This window comes from Toxorhynchites rutilus, chromosome 3, assembly GCF_029784135.1.
Source record: "Toxorhynchites rutilus septentrionalis strain SRP chromosome 3, ASM2978413v1, whole genome shotgun sequence".
NCBI lineage: Eukaryota > Metazoa > Arthropoda > Insecta > Diptera > Culicidae > Toxorhynchites > Toxorhynchites rutilus.
The window spans coordinates 313,091,262-313,110,288 of record NC_073746.1 but is presented as its reverse complement, the minus strand read 5'-3'; the positions used below and the strand labels follow the sequence as shown (position 1 = coordinate 313,110,288).

At 39.1% G+C, this 19,027-nt stretch overlaps 1 protein-coding gene and 1 pseudogene across 4 annotated transcripts in view; one reads left to right on the top strand and one right to left on the bottom strand.

Moving 5' to 3' along the window:
• Positions 1–19,027, bottom strand: part of LOC129772804 (adipokinetic hormone/corazonin-related peptide receptor variant I-like) — a 345,849-nt gene that overhangs the window by 20,591 nt on the left and 306,231 nt on the right. The window lies entirely within an intron of this gene.
• Positions 1,657–12,581, top strand: LOC129778778 (ER membrane protein complex subunit 3-like; annotated as a pseudogene).

The window sequence follows — 19,027 nt, the reverse complement described above, 5'->3', positions numbered from 1 at the left end:
AAAAAATCAGGCTTATTGTTGATTTCTAAAAAATGATCGAACCTTAGGTTTAACCCCATTTATCAAATTCTGCACAGTACTCTTTGTGCACCTTCTGGATGCTGCAGACCAATTCTTCTTGAACTCTGACATATTTTTAGACACTATACCTTCCTTCTTGAACTTGGCCTTGGCAATTGCCCGTTCGACAACGTTCAATTGGCCGCAGCTGGGCACAGTTAAGTGGGTTGAGGTCTTTTTCGACGAACATGATGTTGTTTTCCGAAAACCATTGTAGATTTGGATTTGGAATAATGGAGGAGGAACCTCATGCTTTTTATGAAGTGGGAGCAATCTCTTCTTCAAGCATTATTCCACATAAATTTGAGCATTGAGGGACTACCCTTTTATGAAAAAAGTTGACGATCGCATGTCACAAGTGCAAATGGCATGCCAAACGAGCACTTTTTGGCCGAATTTTTCCATCACAACAGTCGTATCCACTAATGGTACACTCTCTCCAATCGATTTGGTATAAAACTGAGGTCCCGGCGTTCTGGAATCTTTTTTGACGTATGTTGCGTCATTCATGAGAATGCACTGGTTGGGATTGTTCAAAGTACATTTTCGAACTTGTGATTTAGCGCGATATTGCTGCTCCCGTGTCTGTTTGGCCACTTTTTGCTTCTCATAGGTCTTTAGACCATGTCTCTGTTTAATCCGCTGAATTATCCCAACGATGGTTTTGAATTTCTTGGCCAAATCACCAATAGATGCAGACCTGTTCTTCTGAATATAATTTACAACTTTTCGGTCCAATTCTGGATTACTTGGTTCGGATTTTCGTCCACTTCCGCTGAGATCCTCGAAAGAACACTCATTACCGAAGTTTGCGATAATTCTTTTCACACTTTCTGGACAAACTTCGATTATTTTTCGCTATTTTGTGGTTTGTAACACCCTTTTCGGTGCACCAATTGTGCAGAGTTTTCTTTTTAGTTTCCAAATTAATCCGCGACATTTCGAGAACAACTTTATGACCACCTCACCGATAATGTAAACAAAGCGTGCTCTGATTACACGACAAAAAAAGTTCACTCGTTCGTGTGTAATAACTTGACAAATGTTTTAGACCATTTTTCGATACACTCCTTACCTGCTTCGGTCTCTACAAAGAAGATTAATTTAAATCATTTTTCAAAATTTTGCGATGAAGATTATGATTTCTGGATATTTTATCATAAAATTTGTCATATTCCATAACAAAATTTTGTTTGTCAATCATTATAGCGTTTATGTTGTGACTTTTCTGTTTCCCAAATATTGAACATCGTACAAAAATCTTTCAACTGATGCGATACTACCAGCCAAATACAAAATATAGTTAGTAAGCTTGATGAATTCCTTAAATTTTGTTTTCCCTTTCCGAAAATACACGACGATTTGCAACTGGTACGGATTATATGTTCCACATTTTTAACATAGGACTACGTCTTTGATTTGTATATAGGGGGGTCACTCTACGAAATCGAAAATGAGGATTGTAATAATTTATTAATAATTTCATTCGTATGATATGCAAAATCGTTTTTAAAACGGAAAATTTATCCAGCATTTTTTGTTGCTTAAAACATGAACAGTGAATATAGTAAAAAAGTAAACAATATGACGATTAAAATGGGTATGTTAAATCGATTTTACTAGTCACTCGTTTTCCCCCACAACGCATCGAGCAATCTTGTTGCCTACATAATGTGAGTCGATGCGTATTATGAATTATTCTCTATGTGCCGATAATAGGTATCTATCAGTTGGCAGAATCAATGAAGGGATGATCTTGGATTTTTTTGGGAATGATCTTGGATGGTTTTACTCTATTCTCCCCAAGTATTTGACAAGAGCCTGGCTCAAAAAGGTTAAAGGTTAAAAAAAGATATCATTTGATCAATGGTTAGGTTGTTGTCCAATCAATTCGTGCTCAATTCACGTTTTTATCGTGTTGGTCTTGCTACTAACAATTTATGTAACTATTGTCCAGGATATCATGATATCGAGCGTTTTGTTTGATAAAGTAAAAAATGTATTAATAGATTTCTACTGGCTGCTGATTTAGAGGTTTGAAATGGTATACTCACACATGACAGATCATGATCGCTTAAGTAGTCGCGATCTTAATATTATGTCACACATAGTAAGTCTTCTTTAGAAGTAATTATGTAATTATTTTGTCCGCGACATTTCCCTGAACTCAGTTGTCCGTTCTCCATTCCATTTCCTATAAATAAGCAGATCTTATCAACAGATGAGATCAATTTACTACAGCAGCTACACGAACTACCCAAGAGAGCCCTCATGGCCATAGAATACTTAATATACATCACCTGATGTATATGATCATTTCCTGTCCTCTTCTGCATAATTTAATTAACAGAAGAAAAGGGTGGTAATGACTCCAATGTATTTTGTGCACATTTTTGAAAAAAAAAAATAAAATAGTGTCAACAGTTTCTCGTGCCCAAGATAGAATATGGTTCCGAGTTCTACCTCATTCTACCCGTTTAAAAGATATAAGCTGTTTTTTAGGCCCTCCATTAGATGTATCAGAAGAGTAGAAATTACAGATTTCTGAACAATCAAGAAACGCAATTCAAAAACAATTACTACAAACGGTTACATTCCTACGTCAAGTTCTCGTCCGGGCCCTTAGGCCCAGACCCATCTACTTTTATCACATTAATTATAATTTTTGTAAACTATATGAACAGGTATTTTTTTACTAATTCCACTTCGAATTTCTTGTAATTCAGGAATGGACTTTAACCCTCCTATACTCGCGCATACAGTCTGACGAACCAAGAATCAACGAAGTGGCTGAATTAACCCTTTCATTACGGCAGTGTGCTCCGCCGAAGTGCTACCCCTGTACGGAGCACTGCGCCGCAAAGTATGCACATCGCGCTGATGTGATCGAAGAGCAGTATGGATTTCATGTCGTCTAAAGGTGACGCTCGTACACACAGGACGTCGCGCGGATGTCGTCTATAGACGACGCTCGTAACGAAAGGGTTAAATGACTACAAATGAAACACAAATTTCTGCATTACTCGAGAATCATTCAAGAAAATGAAACCAAATTAGGCAAATTGAGATTTTAGGGTGTAATAAATGTTTCTATGATGGTTAGACTCTCCACTCTCCATACAAATGAAACACAAATTTCTGCATTACTCGAGAATCATTCAAGCAAATGAAACCAAATTAGGTATATTGAGGTTTTAGGGTGTAATAAATGTTTCTATGATGGTTAGACTTTCCACCCCCCCCCTCTCTAAAGGTGGGCTGCCGTACAAATGAAACATAAATTTCTACATTACTCGAGAATTAATCAAGCAAATGAAACCAAATTGGGCATGTTGAGGTTTAAGGATGTAATAAATATTTCTATGATGGTTAGCCACTCCTCCCGCTCTCTAAGGGTGGGCTGTCATACAAATGAAACACAAATTTCTGCAAAACTCGGAAACTAATCAAGCAAATGGAGCCATATTTTGGCATGTTAAGGTTTTACGGGGCACGAAACGTTTCTATGGCGAATACAATCCTCCCCCCTTTCTAAGGGGGGCTGCCATACAAACGAAACACGAACTTCTGCATAACTCGAGAACTAATCAAGCACAATTTCGGATGTGAGGGTTTTTGGGTATGAGAAATGTTTCTATAATGGTATGACACCCCTCCCTCCTATGGAATGGAGATGGGGTCCCATAAAAATATTACACATATATCAACCAAAAATATTCCAACCAAACATGACAATTGAAAATTTTCTGAAAATTCTGAAGGAGAAAGGGGAAATTCGAAAAATTAAATTCCCATATGTTCTACAATTACATAGTGACAAGTGCTGTTAGTCCATTTGATGTTTGCGCAAGCGAAATTGATCTTTGTTCGAAACTGGAAAAAGATTTTAATGTGAAGAAACGCACTCCTATATCTTCTTCTATCTATACAAAAAAAAGGATCACCGGATGTGTTGATAAGAGCAGAACTCGAGGAAGGAATTGTCCGATTTAGGGCTGTCTTTATTCTATCATATTTTCTGTATAAAACATTTATTCCATGTAACGGAGAAACATGTTATTTGCAAGTGGTTGAAAAATCTTGAATGAGAATTGTGTCTGAAAATAATCTGATATTATAATGATGAGTTTTGTTAGAAATACTAGGAATTTTATAGTAAAAAGTAAATTCAACGGGATCGAATAGAAGATCAGTCAATGCGATTGGACCCATGAACTTGCTCATAGTAAGAAAACGTGAATGTTTGAAGGTATTGATAACAAAAAACAAATTTTGGGCGGGACGAAGTTTGTCGGGTCAGCTAGTATATAATATATATATATATAAAATATATATATATATATATATATATATATATATATATATATATATATATATATATATATATATATATATATATATATATATATATATATATATATATATATATATATATATATATAATATATTCCTAAGAGTTTGGAAAATTGACACAAATCACACATCAAGACTCCAAAAATACTGATAACTTGCCAATTCTGGAACATAAAATCGCATTCGTAGTCAAAACTATGATCCTATTTTACTTGTTTTCATATGGACTACATGTATACATTCTTCAAGTTTTTCAAAATTTGTTATTTCATAAACCGTACAAAAGCGAAATCGTGTAAAACAAGTACCGTGTAAATAGGGGGATAAGTGTATTTGTGCATAGACCATCTCGATGACTGCTAAGCTGAAATTCTTATTCGTTTCACATTTTCAGGAATTTTTCAACTCCTATACCAAATATAGAATCATGTTCGCATTGCTGTCAGGCGGCTCGCACACCAGGTCAATAAGCAACTGGCAACTAGTAACATGTTATAAGCAAAACTATCGCCAATGGGGTTTTCCATTACATTTTTGTTGTTCTAGCACACCGATGCAATACGATATCGCTGTCGCCTTTGTAGAGCAACATATATCGCTAGCAACACGGCGTGTTGGTTGAAAAACAACTTATCGCCCATAATTTGGCAAGTTTCGTTCATTAAGCTTATTGTTTGCATACTATCAGGCGCTTCATTGCTTTGGTATGCGAAGTACAACAAAATATGTTGCCTTCTGCATATTGCGTATTGCTGCTTGCTAGTTGCATATTGATCCGGTGTGCGAGCCGCCTAAAAGACGTGAATTACGGAGTCTCGATAATCACCCGACCAAACTATTATGGTCATTGCGAAAGGGACAAACAGAGCGAAATGGCACCGGTCCTCCAGTCGAAATGGCAAACAAGCGTAATAATTCGGCAGTCATGCGTCATAAATGCGGTCTTGTCTTGGACATAAGCCTCTATATGTTTTAGAACACTTTGCACCTCACTAGTCAAAAATATTATTTCTTTTTTTTATGTTGAAGAATTCTAATAAAATCATCAAAATTAACAGTAACTTTAGTGGCAGATATTTTTCATTTGTTCATAAAATTAGTTACAATCATCTGTTTTAAGTCAAATATGCGCCGTTTTGTTCGATGACTTGTTCCCAACGAGATGCCAACTTCATAATACCCCTGTTATAGAAGCTCGCTTCCTTATTGGCAAAAAAACTCGGATAGCCAATTTTCACAGGCCTCTTTTGTGGCTAACTTCTGACTACCTAGCTCGTTCGCCATGGACAAAAACAGGTGGTAGTCACTTGGTGCAAGGTCCGGACTATACGGCGGATGCAAAAGAACCTCCCATCCGAGCTCCCGGAGCTTCTGGCGCGTCACCAAAGAAGTGTGTGGCCTGGCGTCAAAGATGGCCTCTTCTTCATGAGTGCTACCTTCAAGCGGTCCAGTTGTTGGCAGTACAGGTCCGAATTGAGCGTTTGGCCATAGGGAAGCAGCTCATAATAGATTATTCCTTGACAATCCCACCAAACACACAGCAGAACCTTCCTGGCCGTTAATGAGGGCTTGGCCACCGTCTGAGCCGCTTCAGCGGGCTTCGACCACGACCGTTTGCGCTTCACTTTGTCGTAAGTGACCCACTTTTCATCGCCAGTCACCATCCGCTTCAGAAACGGGTCGATTTTGTTGCGATTCAGCAGCGATTCACATGCGTCGATACGGTCAAAGATGTTTTTTTTGCGTCAACTTGTGTGGCACCCATACATCGAGCTTCTTTGTGAATCTAAGCTTCTTCAAATGGTTAATAACGGTTTGATGACTTATCCCCAGCTCTTGGCCGATGCTACGGCTGCTACTATGCCGGTCTTTCTCGGCTAATTCAACGATTTTGTCGCAATTTTCGACGATAGGCCTTCCGGAGCGTGGCGCATCTTCGACGACCTCTACACCAGAACCAAAACGTTGAAACCATCGTTGTGCGGTGGAAATGGAAACTGTATCGGGTCCATAAACTGCACAAATTTTATTGGCAGCTTGAGTTGCATTTTTGCCTTTGTCATAGTAGTACTGTAAAATATGTCGGATTTTCTCTTTATTTTGCTCCATATTTGCGACACTATAACTCACGAACGACTTAACCAAACAAAACACTGGCAAGGATAGCGCGCAAAAATACCTTTCCAACAAGCTATAGTATGACTCGATACAATGAATACAACTAGAACTACGCGCTTACAACGACACCTCGCGGAAATACCGCAGGACTGTTTTGACAGCCTAATATAATTTCTTTTAACAAGAGCAATAAATGTTTGATAGATCACTAATAGTAGTGCAACATGATAGTATTACAATGTTTTTTTTCTCATACTCAAAATACGGTACAAACTAATAAAAATACGAAACAGTGAAAAATGGTCGAAAATACGGTACTGTCTCGTTCAAAACGGTACGTTTGGTCAGCCTATAAATATTGGAATGATGCGAAATCTGTCCAACTTCAACGATATCATTCCACTGAAAGGCATTGTAAAACAGGTATAAGCTGTGAGGGCTAGGGAAAATATGAGTTCGTATTTTGTATAACCAAATTATATCCTTCTGTCGATTTTAAGTTAGTTTTAGTTTATCGAAGTTCTTCGCTTCAGGAGACAAGTCATTCCTGAGCTGTTGTTGTTTGTGCGAAATGAAATGTGCTTGTGAAGCTTCCAATAATTTTGTTCTCTCATCACCTCTCTGTCATTACCATAAATACAGGAGACAACGATGGAGTTTAATTCCTGAGAAATTCCTGAGAATGTTATCTCTGTGTCTTATACCAGGGACAGACATACAGCTGTACTAGCGTTGTACGTGTACAGCGTTGTACAGGTACCATCGTAGCATGACAGACATACTTTGGTTGTACATTGCACCACATGCCAAACTGACAATCAAAAATTCGACCAATTTTCATCACATGTTTCAATGAAAAAGTTTTTTATTTAGCGTCTGAACCTTCAAACACAATAATCAAATTTCCAATCTGAATTATTAACTCAAGAGAAAGTCAATGAAAATAATGTTTACCAAGTGTTTTGATTCAGTTTGTTCATGCTACCCACCACTAACCCACCACTGGCGCTGCGCACAGTACAACTGTAGCCATGTACAGCGGTAAAATAGGTCGGTACAGGTACAGCGATTGTACCGAGTTGCTTGCATGGTTCTAGCGCTGTACATGGTGACAGACATACAATTTTCGAAGTACAACGGCAGTACAGCTGTATGTCTGTCATAAGTATTATTTTCATATCCTCTCCATAATTTAGCAGTGTCAGTCAGACCACGCTATATTTGAACAGACTAAAATTATCCCTTCCAATTCCATTCCACATTCCATTTGTAACGTGAGATTGAAATTTATTATGCATAAGAGGATTGGGGAGGGCAAAATTAAGCTCCAAAATATCAGAAGCCCTCAATATTTGATAGTCCGCCGCCGCAGTCTTTATTCGCTAATATTAAAGGCAAACGCCTTTCTGTGAGCCAAAATCTTCCACAACAAACCATGAAACTAACACGATAAAGTTCGATACATTCAAGGACTTCGTATCCTCATCTTTTGGCTTTACTGCCGGTGGGATTCGGTTATGGGTGTCAAGCTGAAAGGTGAACTTATCCCCCTCCAGCATTTTCGTCTCTCGTTTATACGCGAAATCTTGAACACGACTACACTAATAATGGTATCGCGAATTGCAAACTAACAAGCTCACAGTACGATACTTGTTTCATGGCGCTATAACTTTACGAATTCTATGGAAATACATACACTTGAGACATGTACTACTTGTGGATGCTGCGAGAAGCTATCGAAATTTGGATATTATATCGGCAAAGCACAATGAAAGCTTAACATTGTCAACCAGGATATCACAACATGAGAGATGGGTCGTTTTCTGAAGCGGATTCAAAATCGTTTGTGTAATCCAAAACCTCAACAATAATGAACTTTGTCAGCTCCTGAGCGAACAGTGAGCACAACACTACATCTCTTCAAATTACTTCAGACCTAATTGAATCAAATCAAAGTATGGAACGTCGTCGTATCGATGACCTTCCGGGATATAAAATACGAGATGTTCTTCCGAACATTTCCTCTATTATTTATTGAATTGTTTTGAACAGGATTTCCTGGTAATTTATTAAACTGTTGTGAGCAATTTTTATTGGTTGAGAATAAATAAAAAATACACATAAGACACACCAGATCAATCGATTCGATCGAACATTGTATTCTTGAGTGCTAAGAAAGAAACAAATAAAAACATAGTACAACCTGCCATTCAAGGATTATGTTGCGCTCTTTTATCATCTTCTCCCCTCACCAGCCACGAACGATTGTTATTGCTTATGTGTAGAAAAAATCTGTGTGGAGATGATTGAACTCTCCTATCGGAAGTGTGCTTCCATTAAAAGGCAAATGCTCCGGTGCGTGAAAAGTTCCGGGGTGCTCCACTTTAACGGGTGAGTGAATCTTGATTGTTCCATATGGAAAAGGTTAATTCCACAGGGAGGCCTGAATGTGTTTGTGTTTACTGTTTCGAATATTTGTTATGGGCGCTTAACTTGGGAATGGTTTTTGTTTGATGGATTGGTTGGAAATAACGTGCCATCAGTTGTGTGCCGATGCCAACAGGTAATCGTAGTAATTTTGTGGGGGAGATTCCGCACGTCACGTTATGTTTTGGTCCGATGACTGATGGCCATCGTTTGCAAAGTCACAATTGGCACGCACGATCTGATCAGGGGATCCGTCCCAAATTTCAATTAAACCTTTTGGCAATGATTCAATCATGAAATCGTTCGTGTTGTCTACTTTTATGCTTTACATAGTAATCGAGGGTGACAGGGAGTAGGGAGGACACTGCTTGACTCCTGTTAGAAGCAATAAAACAAGCACTAAGACGACGTCTCTTTTGAGACTTTTCAAGAATCGACACATTTGGAATTACTGTCCAGACTATCTACCATCGATTAGAACAAGTGATAATCGAAAAAGGCTATCCTGGTAAATATGGCTAGCCGTCCCGTAGCTCCCATTGAGGCATTTCTAAATGGTTTACCATCTGCTTTGCAAAAGGTGACCATGCGTTGTTTCCGCTGCAAAATCATTTTGTCGTATCCCTTCTAATATTACATGGGCTGAAAAGTCCCGGGATTTTCAATGAAAACGATCGTTTTTTGGACAAAGCGATATTTCTGTAGTACAGGATGGGCCATTTAAAGTGGAAGCATCTGACAACCCCATAACTTTTGACAGAGATGTCAGATTAACAAATGTCATACCGCGTTGGAAGCGTCATTTCAGTACAATTTTAACCATGGAACAATACACACCTAAACAACGCGCTGAAATTGTTCAGCTGTACATTCAAAATAACTTCTCAATTGTGTTAACTAAACGTGCGTGGAAAAATAAAAATAAAGTTAAAACATCGCCTGGAGACAACACTATACGTCGATTATATGCCAAAATTATATCGTCTGGTAGTGTTGGTAATGCCAGTCATCTGTCCAGACAACGACCAAGACGTTTCGACGAGAATATTGATGCCGTTCGAGCCAGTGTTGCAGAGACTCCATCGACATCAGGTCGCCATCGTTCGCAAGAGTTAGGCATTTTTTTATTGCCATTTGTTCGTGAAAATGAATTGGACAATTACTGGTTCCAACAGGACGGCGCTACATGCCATACAGCGGCTGCCACGACCAAATTATTGCGCGAAATGTTCCCCGGAAGATTAATATCGAAAAACGGCGATTATGACTGGCCACCGAGATCACCTGATTTGACGCCTCCTGACTTTTTTTTATGGGGATATTTAAAATCCAAGGTATACACTGGTAAACCAAGGACCCTGGCTGCGCTGAAAGACAATATCCAACAAGAAATTGCTGCCATATTGGCCGAAACATTGGGCAAAGTGATGGCCGAAAAAAGGGCACATTTTGCGGTCAAGGCCAGAGGCGGTCATTTACGAGATATCATAATCAAAAAGTAGTTAGAACAAATCTCCTTGGACCAAAATAAATGAATTTCAAAAAAAAATTTTTAAAGTTCCACTTCTTTACTTTGCTATTGCAAAAACAAATCCTTCCACTTTAAATGGCCCACCCTGTACGTAGTAGTTATTGAAATATGCATCAGGGCCCCTTTGTAGACTGCCTATCGGACTTAGGAGTGTGGTAATGGATCCCCTTTTCATTCATTGTCACAAAACGTCAAAAGAAATCATCAACGCGCCTCTGTTATTGGTCGACGGTCAGCAAACGCGGCACCCATCGCGCGGATAGCTTTTTCATGTCCAAAATGTCGTGCAAAATGTATTACGCTGGTTCTTTTGAAATGCCTACGGCCTCAGCTAACTCGCGTAGCTTCACTTTACGATCGTTCAAAACAAGGCGATGCACTTGTTTTATTTGTTTTATTTGAGGGGCTTAGAATGAAAGGGGTGTAAGTGATTTGATCGATTTCTCTACATCGACTCTCTCTTCTGGTCATAACTTAGCTGCAAATACATTCCCAGTTGTATTTGACAATGTGGAAGATAGGTCAGAACCTCATCTATCGGATTCTATAGCGAACTTAAATTGGAACTTTTTTGCAGTTGAGTTATTAACTAAAGAAAAAGTTGATGAAGAGAAATCGATCAAGTCACTTACACCCCTTGCATTCTAAGGCCCTGATTTCTGAATTTGTAGCCACTTTTGGTCTTCCAGCGCGAAGTGCATCTGCGGTGTGCTTGTTCGGTCCATTTTAAATTCACTATACCACCGATAAACTGTTGTTCTCGAAGAAGCAGAAGTGGAATAACATTTCATCAACCTTTGCATTGATTGTTCAGGAATTTTTCCCATCAAAAAACAATGTTTGATCAAAATACGATATTCCTCTTTTTCCATTTTATATCCGAAAGCTCAGGTACATACGCTTAAACAACTGTAGTTTGTGAATAAATAAACGAAATGTCACGAAACTTCACACATAAGCTAGTGACTAGATCTCAAATGAATTTTGTTCATTTTTTTAGTGGCGCCATCTGTTGAATAACTCCGAGACTTTTCAGTCCATGTAGTATAACAGTCGTATTTCCTCCAATGCTCGGTTGAATCGCATCAACTGAAGTCGATGGGCCTCATTCCCGTATCCGCGTACACTTCCCATGTACACGTTCCCACTACGCTTACATCTCACTTCACTTTGTTGTACTCATTCCCGTTTCGTGATGTGTAAAAATGAACTTCTTGTAGAAAGTGAAGTGGATACCTAAATGACCTGTGTTCATTTCCAATGTCGTTTCTAAGAGAATCGTCAGTTGTATTTTGTTTTGTTTATCCTCGAGTTGTGCGATACACCCAGAAAATGGATTACTAAAAAAGCTTCCAAATCTTTTGTAGTGCAAGCATTTGTAGAATGTACATATTTTCTGTAAATATTACAAATCGTTTGTAAAATGAATGTCAGATGCAATACACATCCCTACTAACGATTGATTCATTTTACTTCGTGGTATCAGCAACTTTTACAATTGTCATTACTGGCAACCGCGAAGAAAATGTAAATATAATATTATTAGTCTAATTACCGAGTTGATAATTGAGTTCTACGGCACTACTTTGCGATATTGATTGCTTCACAGAAGAAGGTCGAATTAACCCAGATTCGGGACAGATAAGTAACATTCTTGAAAATCAATTCAATTTATGTTTTTTAACTAATATTGATACATATTGGATAGCAATGATTCGTCCTCGTCTGCTGCGGGAGAATGCGAAGACATTACTTCAATAATAAGGAATCTGGATACTTCGAGACACACAAAACGAGCCCTGTCGAGTCCTAGATCTACCTTTATGCTGTTGGATTTGGTCAAGGACAACTTCATAAACGCTTTGCAGACAATTATGATCGGTGGTTCGATCAATTGGATGTTTTCCGGATTCTTCACGACGGAGGTTCCGTATCCACTGACGCTGTGCGTCAAGTCAATGTTGCAATGGGGCATAGAGCTGGCCTCATTTAATGCCGCCTGGGTTTCGTCAGCTTCGTGATATTTCCCGAATGTGTTTGGCTGAGAAGTAATTACACGCTGGTTCTGGGAGGAGATAATGGTGAGAATTGAGTAATCTGTCGTAGCTATTTGTATTAATGCATGTGTATTTTTTCCTAATCTGTAGCTGTGGATCAGTCCCAATCGATGCAGGATCAGATGTCGATAGTTTAGATAGTTCAATAAATAATTTAAATAGTTTATATAGTTAAATAAATGAATAAAGATGCATACAAAAGCTCAATAAGTTCATAACAATATATGCATAAAGGTTGGGTTAACATAACACGTTTAGGGTATATGTTAAACCAACGTTGAAAGGAATGCTTCTACTTCGTTATACTGGCCGAATTGACATTTGTTTACCATTGTTATCACGTAATATGTACGAATCTGGGCTGTGCGAATAGAACCAAATTGGTTTTCAAAAAGAATCCAATCGAAATGATTCGGAACACTAGAATTGTATTATTCGAACTTTTTCCTTTCTAGAAAAGACGAATTACACAAATTACAAGCTTTATTTCAATTCTAATTCGGTCACAAAAGGTTAATAAACAAAGCCCGAGTGACGAAAACGTTTGCTCTTTTCATATGAGAAACGTTTGACAGCATAGGAAAAACAGACAGCATGGGGAAAAAAGCTTGGTGGGTGTACATAAAGCGGAAAAAAAATCGTGAAGAAATAAAAAATCGATTTCTTTCTGTTTTTTTTTCGAAGATTTTGTGGACTAACACAATTTTTAGCCAACTGATTCCAAATCCAACTCATTTGATTCCTATAATGCTCCTGTAGGATTTTTCAATACAGATATATTTTTGCTTGAATGGAAAATTTCCCCTTCTTCTTTTATGATTAATTGTTCAATAAATTATGATCGCATTGCAATTTTTTTAAGCACTTTCTTGAAATCGATGCAAAAAGTTTCAATAAATTTTTTTTCGTCAATGTTACATGTTATCCTTTTATAGAATTTATTGGACTTTCCAAAACTGCCTTACGATTTGCGATGCAACCATTATTTAATGAACAATTAATCATCAAAGACGAAGGGAAAATTTTTCATTCAAACAAAAATACAGTTATGTACGAGTAAGTTTTAAATGACTTTTTTCTGATTAAAAATGGATTTGATCACCGTCATTAGAATTGTTGGTTTTTTGAGTCACTTCCAAATATTGAGCAAATTTCTTTTGAGATAGACATGAATCTTGGTCCGATGGTGCCTTCAACTGTCACTTGAAAAAGTAAAAAGTTGAAACATTGTCCGATACGTTTAGTGCCGCTAACGCTATTTGTCAAGTATTCTTTAAAACATGCTAGATTAGATTGTGTTGCTTATTAAAAAATTTTATTGTTTAAATTGAAATTAAACTTTCTCAAAGACGTATTTTTCAAAAAAAAATCCAATTACCAACAAGTCATCCATACATCGGGAAATAGGACTTTTACAGGAAAAAAGTTTTTCTTACAACAACTTTTTCATATTTTCTTTGAAAAAATTGTAACTAATCCTAATTATGTTGTTACGGACCCAGTAAAATTGAAAATAATAAAAAGATAGGAGCGCTTCCAGGCGCAATGTAAATTTTGATATTGTAGCGCATTTGGCAATTATAGAGAAGAACAAATTTATTTGTAAACAGATTCAGGCGAGCATCTGTTTTGACTCAGCCTGGGTCTGTATGAGATAAGCGCAACAGGCGCAAATAAAAATCAATACCAGCGAAAAGGGACTGTTTCTCTTCCGTCTTTAGCTTCCAACAAGATTACCGTGCCAGATGTTTTTACATCCGAGCCTTATGAGTTTAGATAAGACCCAAGCGAGAGCACCGGGCCACCCAAGGGGTGCTAGTTTGATCAAGTGCGGCCCAGACCGGGAGCCAGACAAAAATAAATATTTAATGACGGCAATTAGCAAAGTTAGGTTTGTGCCTTATCGCATGAAATGTGCGAAGGGCCGAAAAAGGAAAAGGCGTGTAAACCACAGCGTTTATTTAGATTCCCATGTGGGAGTCAAAACCTAATTGCTAACCGCATGGTCTCGCGCCTTATCGCTTGAGAGCGAAGGACCGAAGACCAAATAGGACGCTAAACGCATGCGTTTAAGCGATAAGCGGCGTAAATTTATGACGCACGCAATTTAGGGCATATGTTTGTTTGGGACTCTACGCGGTGGCGTAGTGGAGGAAGAGAAACAGAAATTCTCACGCTGGTAGATTAGATTAGGACCGCACAGAACAGGCGGGAAAAATAATCAGGCATATGTTTTACGATAGGCGTAAACATGCGCGAAGCGCACTAATTTGTTTAGGACCCGTCCTCTTCGGCGCACCAGAGATAAGCGCGAATGACGGGAGAAGCATAGGGCCACAAACAAGTGGAAAAGGTTCCATGTGGTAAATACAGATAACCGATGTGTTTCGGCTATCTGAGTAGGAAACAGCTGGGAAAAATCCCACGCTGAGAAATTCGAGGGCAGATAACCACGTGGTTGGTTATCTGTGAGAATAGGAAAGGGAGATTGTTCTCTCCCTTAAAAATTGTATATATAGTCTAAGTCAGGACGGAATGAAGTCAGTCCAATTGTTGAGTCCATTTCAAAATTCAAATCAAACAGTTCAAATCAAACAGTTCAAATCAGAAGTCTAATTCGTTAGTTCAAAATCAAAGTTCGTAGTTCAAAGTTCAATTCGTGATCCGAAAATCCACCAAGCGTTGACAACCAGGCGTCACGCATCAGAATCCGGATACACCCAAGCGTTGGCAACCAGGCGCCACGCTATAAAAGGTATAACCAAAAGGAACAAATCCCAATCCGAAAAGCAGACCATTTGCTTCGCTTCACCGGACCGCACTGGAGCCGGAAGAGGTTGAAGTTTTGTGGCTGCCCTAGCCGGGATTTGTTCACGCAAAGGGGCTTAGCCCATAAGAGACCAACCAAGTCCAGGGAAATAGATCCCTGGCTTTAATAAATTTAAACCGTGATTCTCAGGCCTCAATTGCCGACATCTAGGGAAATAAGTTCCCTAGATTAATCACGAAGCGCTCGAGAGAGGACGAGCGAAAAGTCTTGCCTTCATAGCAAGCATCTAGGGAACTCCAGTTCCTTAGATTATATTTTGGTGGCTCCAGAGAGGAGATTTAAAACTCACACCTTCGCCAAGAAAAGAACCACGATCCCTCGCGCAAGAGGAGTAAATCGGGAGGCTCAGAATCACGCCTTTTTGAAAAGACTAAGAAGTCAAGAATTGAAATTTGAACTCTCGCGCCAGAGAGTGAAATTGAACTCACGTGTATTCAAACGGGAATCACGTTGTAAGAGGAGATAAGACTTGGAACTCAAGCACTCATAGAAATTGATTTGAACACACGTGCATTCAAAAGGGAATCACGTTTATAAGAAAGAGATAAGACTTGAAAATTTAAGCACTCAAAAAAGATCTGAATTGAACTCACGTGTATTCAAGAAGGAATCACGTTAATTAAAATGGCTACATACGCATATAAAGCCAACCCTAATGGGCACTGCCGTCTGTGTACGGACAAAGACAAGAAAGAGGACATGGTCGCATGCGATGAATGCGATCGGTGGTTCCACATTTCATGTGTGGGACTCACATACCTACCCAAGAAAGATGAAAGGTGGGTATGCCCTAAGTGCATGAGCACAGAAAGGGAAATGATGGAACTGAAAGTCAAAGTCAGACAATCAGTTTCCGGAGACAGCTTGCAAGAAATTTTGCAAGAGAACAGAGCAGCAATGGAGGCTCTGGTAAAGTCCATGAGGACAACGAGATTCGAAGCTGAACCAGGTACAAGTTCAGCACACAATAATGACAGCATCGAAGGTCAAAATCAGGAGGCAGAGCCAGAATGGACTGTCTACCTAAAGCGACAAGCACTCATGAGCTTGCCAAAATATGGAGGTGCGGCCAGAGAATGGCCGAAATTTAAAAAGGCCTTTGATGAGACCACAAAACAAGGTCAATTTAACAGGCTTGAAAATTTGAATCGCCTGCAAACAGTGCTGTACGGGAACGCAGAGAGGAGCGTCCGACAGTTAATGATGGATCCAAATAATATGGACCAAATAATTGATAGACTAGAAGATAATTTCGGAAGACCCGAACTAGTCTATAAAGAACTACTAGCCGAACTCACCAATATCAAAAGGGAGAGTCGGAATTTGATTACCGAGATATCCGAAGCACTGGATAATCTCGTCTGTAATGTTTCTCTTATGGATAGAGAAGAATTCCTGATTGACCACCGATTGGTGGAAGAGATCATAAGGAAAATGCCCTACGGTCTACAGGTGAAGTGGACTGAAGAAATGTACGACGGGGCAAAGACTTTAGCTGATCTCAATGAGTGGCTGAAGCCTCATTCGAGAACCAATAGACTGCTGAATGGCACCAGCAGGCCGCAGCCGCGAGAAACAAGCAGACCGCAGCCGCGAGAAATTAACAGATCGCAGCCGCGAGACACGAGGCCTGAGCGTCGATTTAACGTAAATACGCATCAGGAAAATAGATCGACAATAATAAAACGCAATTGTGAAGCATGTCGGGGAAACCACAAACTCCTCGAATGCACCAGATTTAAGGCTATGAAGCCTGAAAAGCGAAATGAATTAGCCTTTAAGGCAAAGGTATGCTTGAGCTGCCTTGCATTCACAAATCACGTGATGCGAGATTGCAAAAGAGCAAAACGATGCGGAGTTAATGGATGTAACTATAAACATCATCCATTAATTCATAAATCTCAAGAGAGAAATACAAATGATACAAATCAATCGGAAGGGCAAGATAGCCCAAGCAATCAAATAGATGGAGAAGTACACAGTCATCAGCAACTTACAAGGACAAGTGTACTCTATCAAATAGTTCCCGTTAAGTTAAGAAACGGAGAAAAAATAATAGAGACTTTCGCATTTCTGGATGCAGGGTCATCGCTCTCGCTCATAGACGAGGAGACAGCGAACAAGCTAGAGCTCAACGGAAGGGTTGATCCATTAAAGCTTAAGTGGACGCAGAACGTAACCAGGGACGAGGAAAATAGCCGTAGAGTCCAGGTACGAATCAGCGGCGTCAATCAAAGAGAATATGTATTGAAGGGAGTAAGAACCATAAAAAATCTTCAACTACCCAAACAAACATTTATAAAAGAGACAATGGAGAAAAGATACCCATACCTGGAAAGCCTACCCTTAACAAGCTATACAGATGTACGCCCCACCATATTGATAGGGTTAAGTCATAGTCACCTTTTAGTTCCATTCGAGAGGCGAATGAGAAAAGAAGACGAACCAATCGCCATTCGTACCAAACTAGGCTGGTTTATGTTCGGAAACATTTCAACATCAGAGGACTGCGGACACATCATGATCCATCAAGAGGACACCGTACCGACACAAACAATTGCGGAGACAAATGAAGAAATGGATTCATGGAAAATTCTCAGCTCCTGTTCGGCATTGCAAGTACAAAGTCATCCACAAGCTGAAACCGAATTATATAAGAAGATTCAATCAACATCCTTCTCGACGGAGTTGGAAGTACTCCGTAAGGCAGAGATTATAAAGACAGGAATTCTATCCAGTTACAAACCTTTTCTAGACGAAGCCGGAATAATAAGAAGCAGGAGTAAGGATAATAAAAATCCGATAATACTGCCCCAAAAACACCAACTCGTACTTAAAATAGTAAAGGCAATGTACAAGCATCTTCAGCACGACGAAAAGGCCACCATAAGGGAATTACAAAAAACATATTGGATTCCAAATATCAAATCTATACTGATTAACGTACAACGAGATCTGCAAGAAACTGCGACACCAATTAACAACGATCATCAGCTTCATCCGTTCGCTAAATGCGAGATTTTCTATTTTGGACCGTTCGAAGTAACGGAAGAAGGAAGAACTGAAAAAAGATGGTGTGCAATAATTTTTTGCGTCAAAACCGCGGCTGTTCAACTCAAGATGGCCGCAAACTTCAATTTCAATACCTTCATGGCTATCCTAGATAAGATTCATCAACAAGGAGGGAGGCTCTTTAGTCTTCAAAGTTCCAATGAAACGGCGTTCACCGATTCAGAACAAGCATTACGAACAATGTTGACGGAGATCGACGGAAGAATGAAGAATGGGGAAGCCAGAAGAAAAGAGTTATTCTGGCAAACTAATGCGTCCACATCATTAGAATATGGAGAGCTAGGCGAGATAATTAAATCATCGCTAGCAAAAGTATTTAAGCAAAGAATGTCAGCATTAAGTGCTCAAGCCGCATTATCAAGGGCAGAGTATATAATTAACTCTCGACCATTGACACAAATACCCATCTCCCGAATGGAAGCTGAAATATTAACACCATTTCACCGTTTGCTAGGTCACGCGGGAGACTACCCAACATTCAACGATAGTGAAATAAAACACCGAAGGGAAATTCAACATCTTTTCGACATGTTTTGGTACCAGTGGAAAAATAAATATTTGCTTACCCTGGTAAAGCGT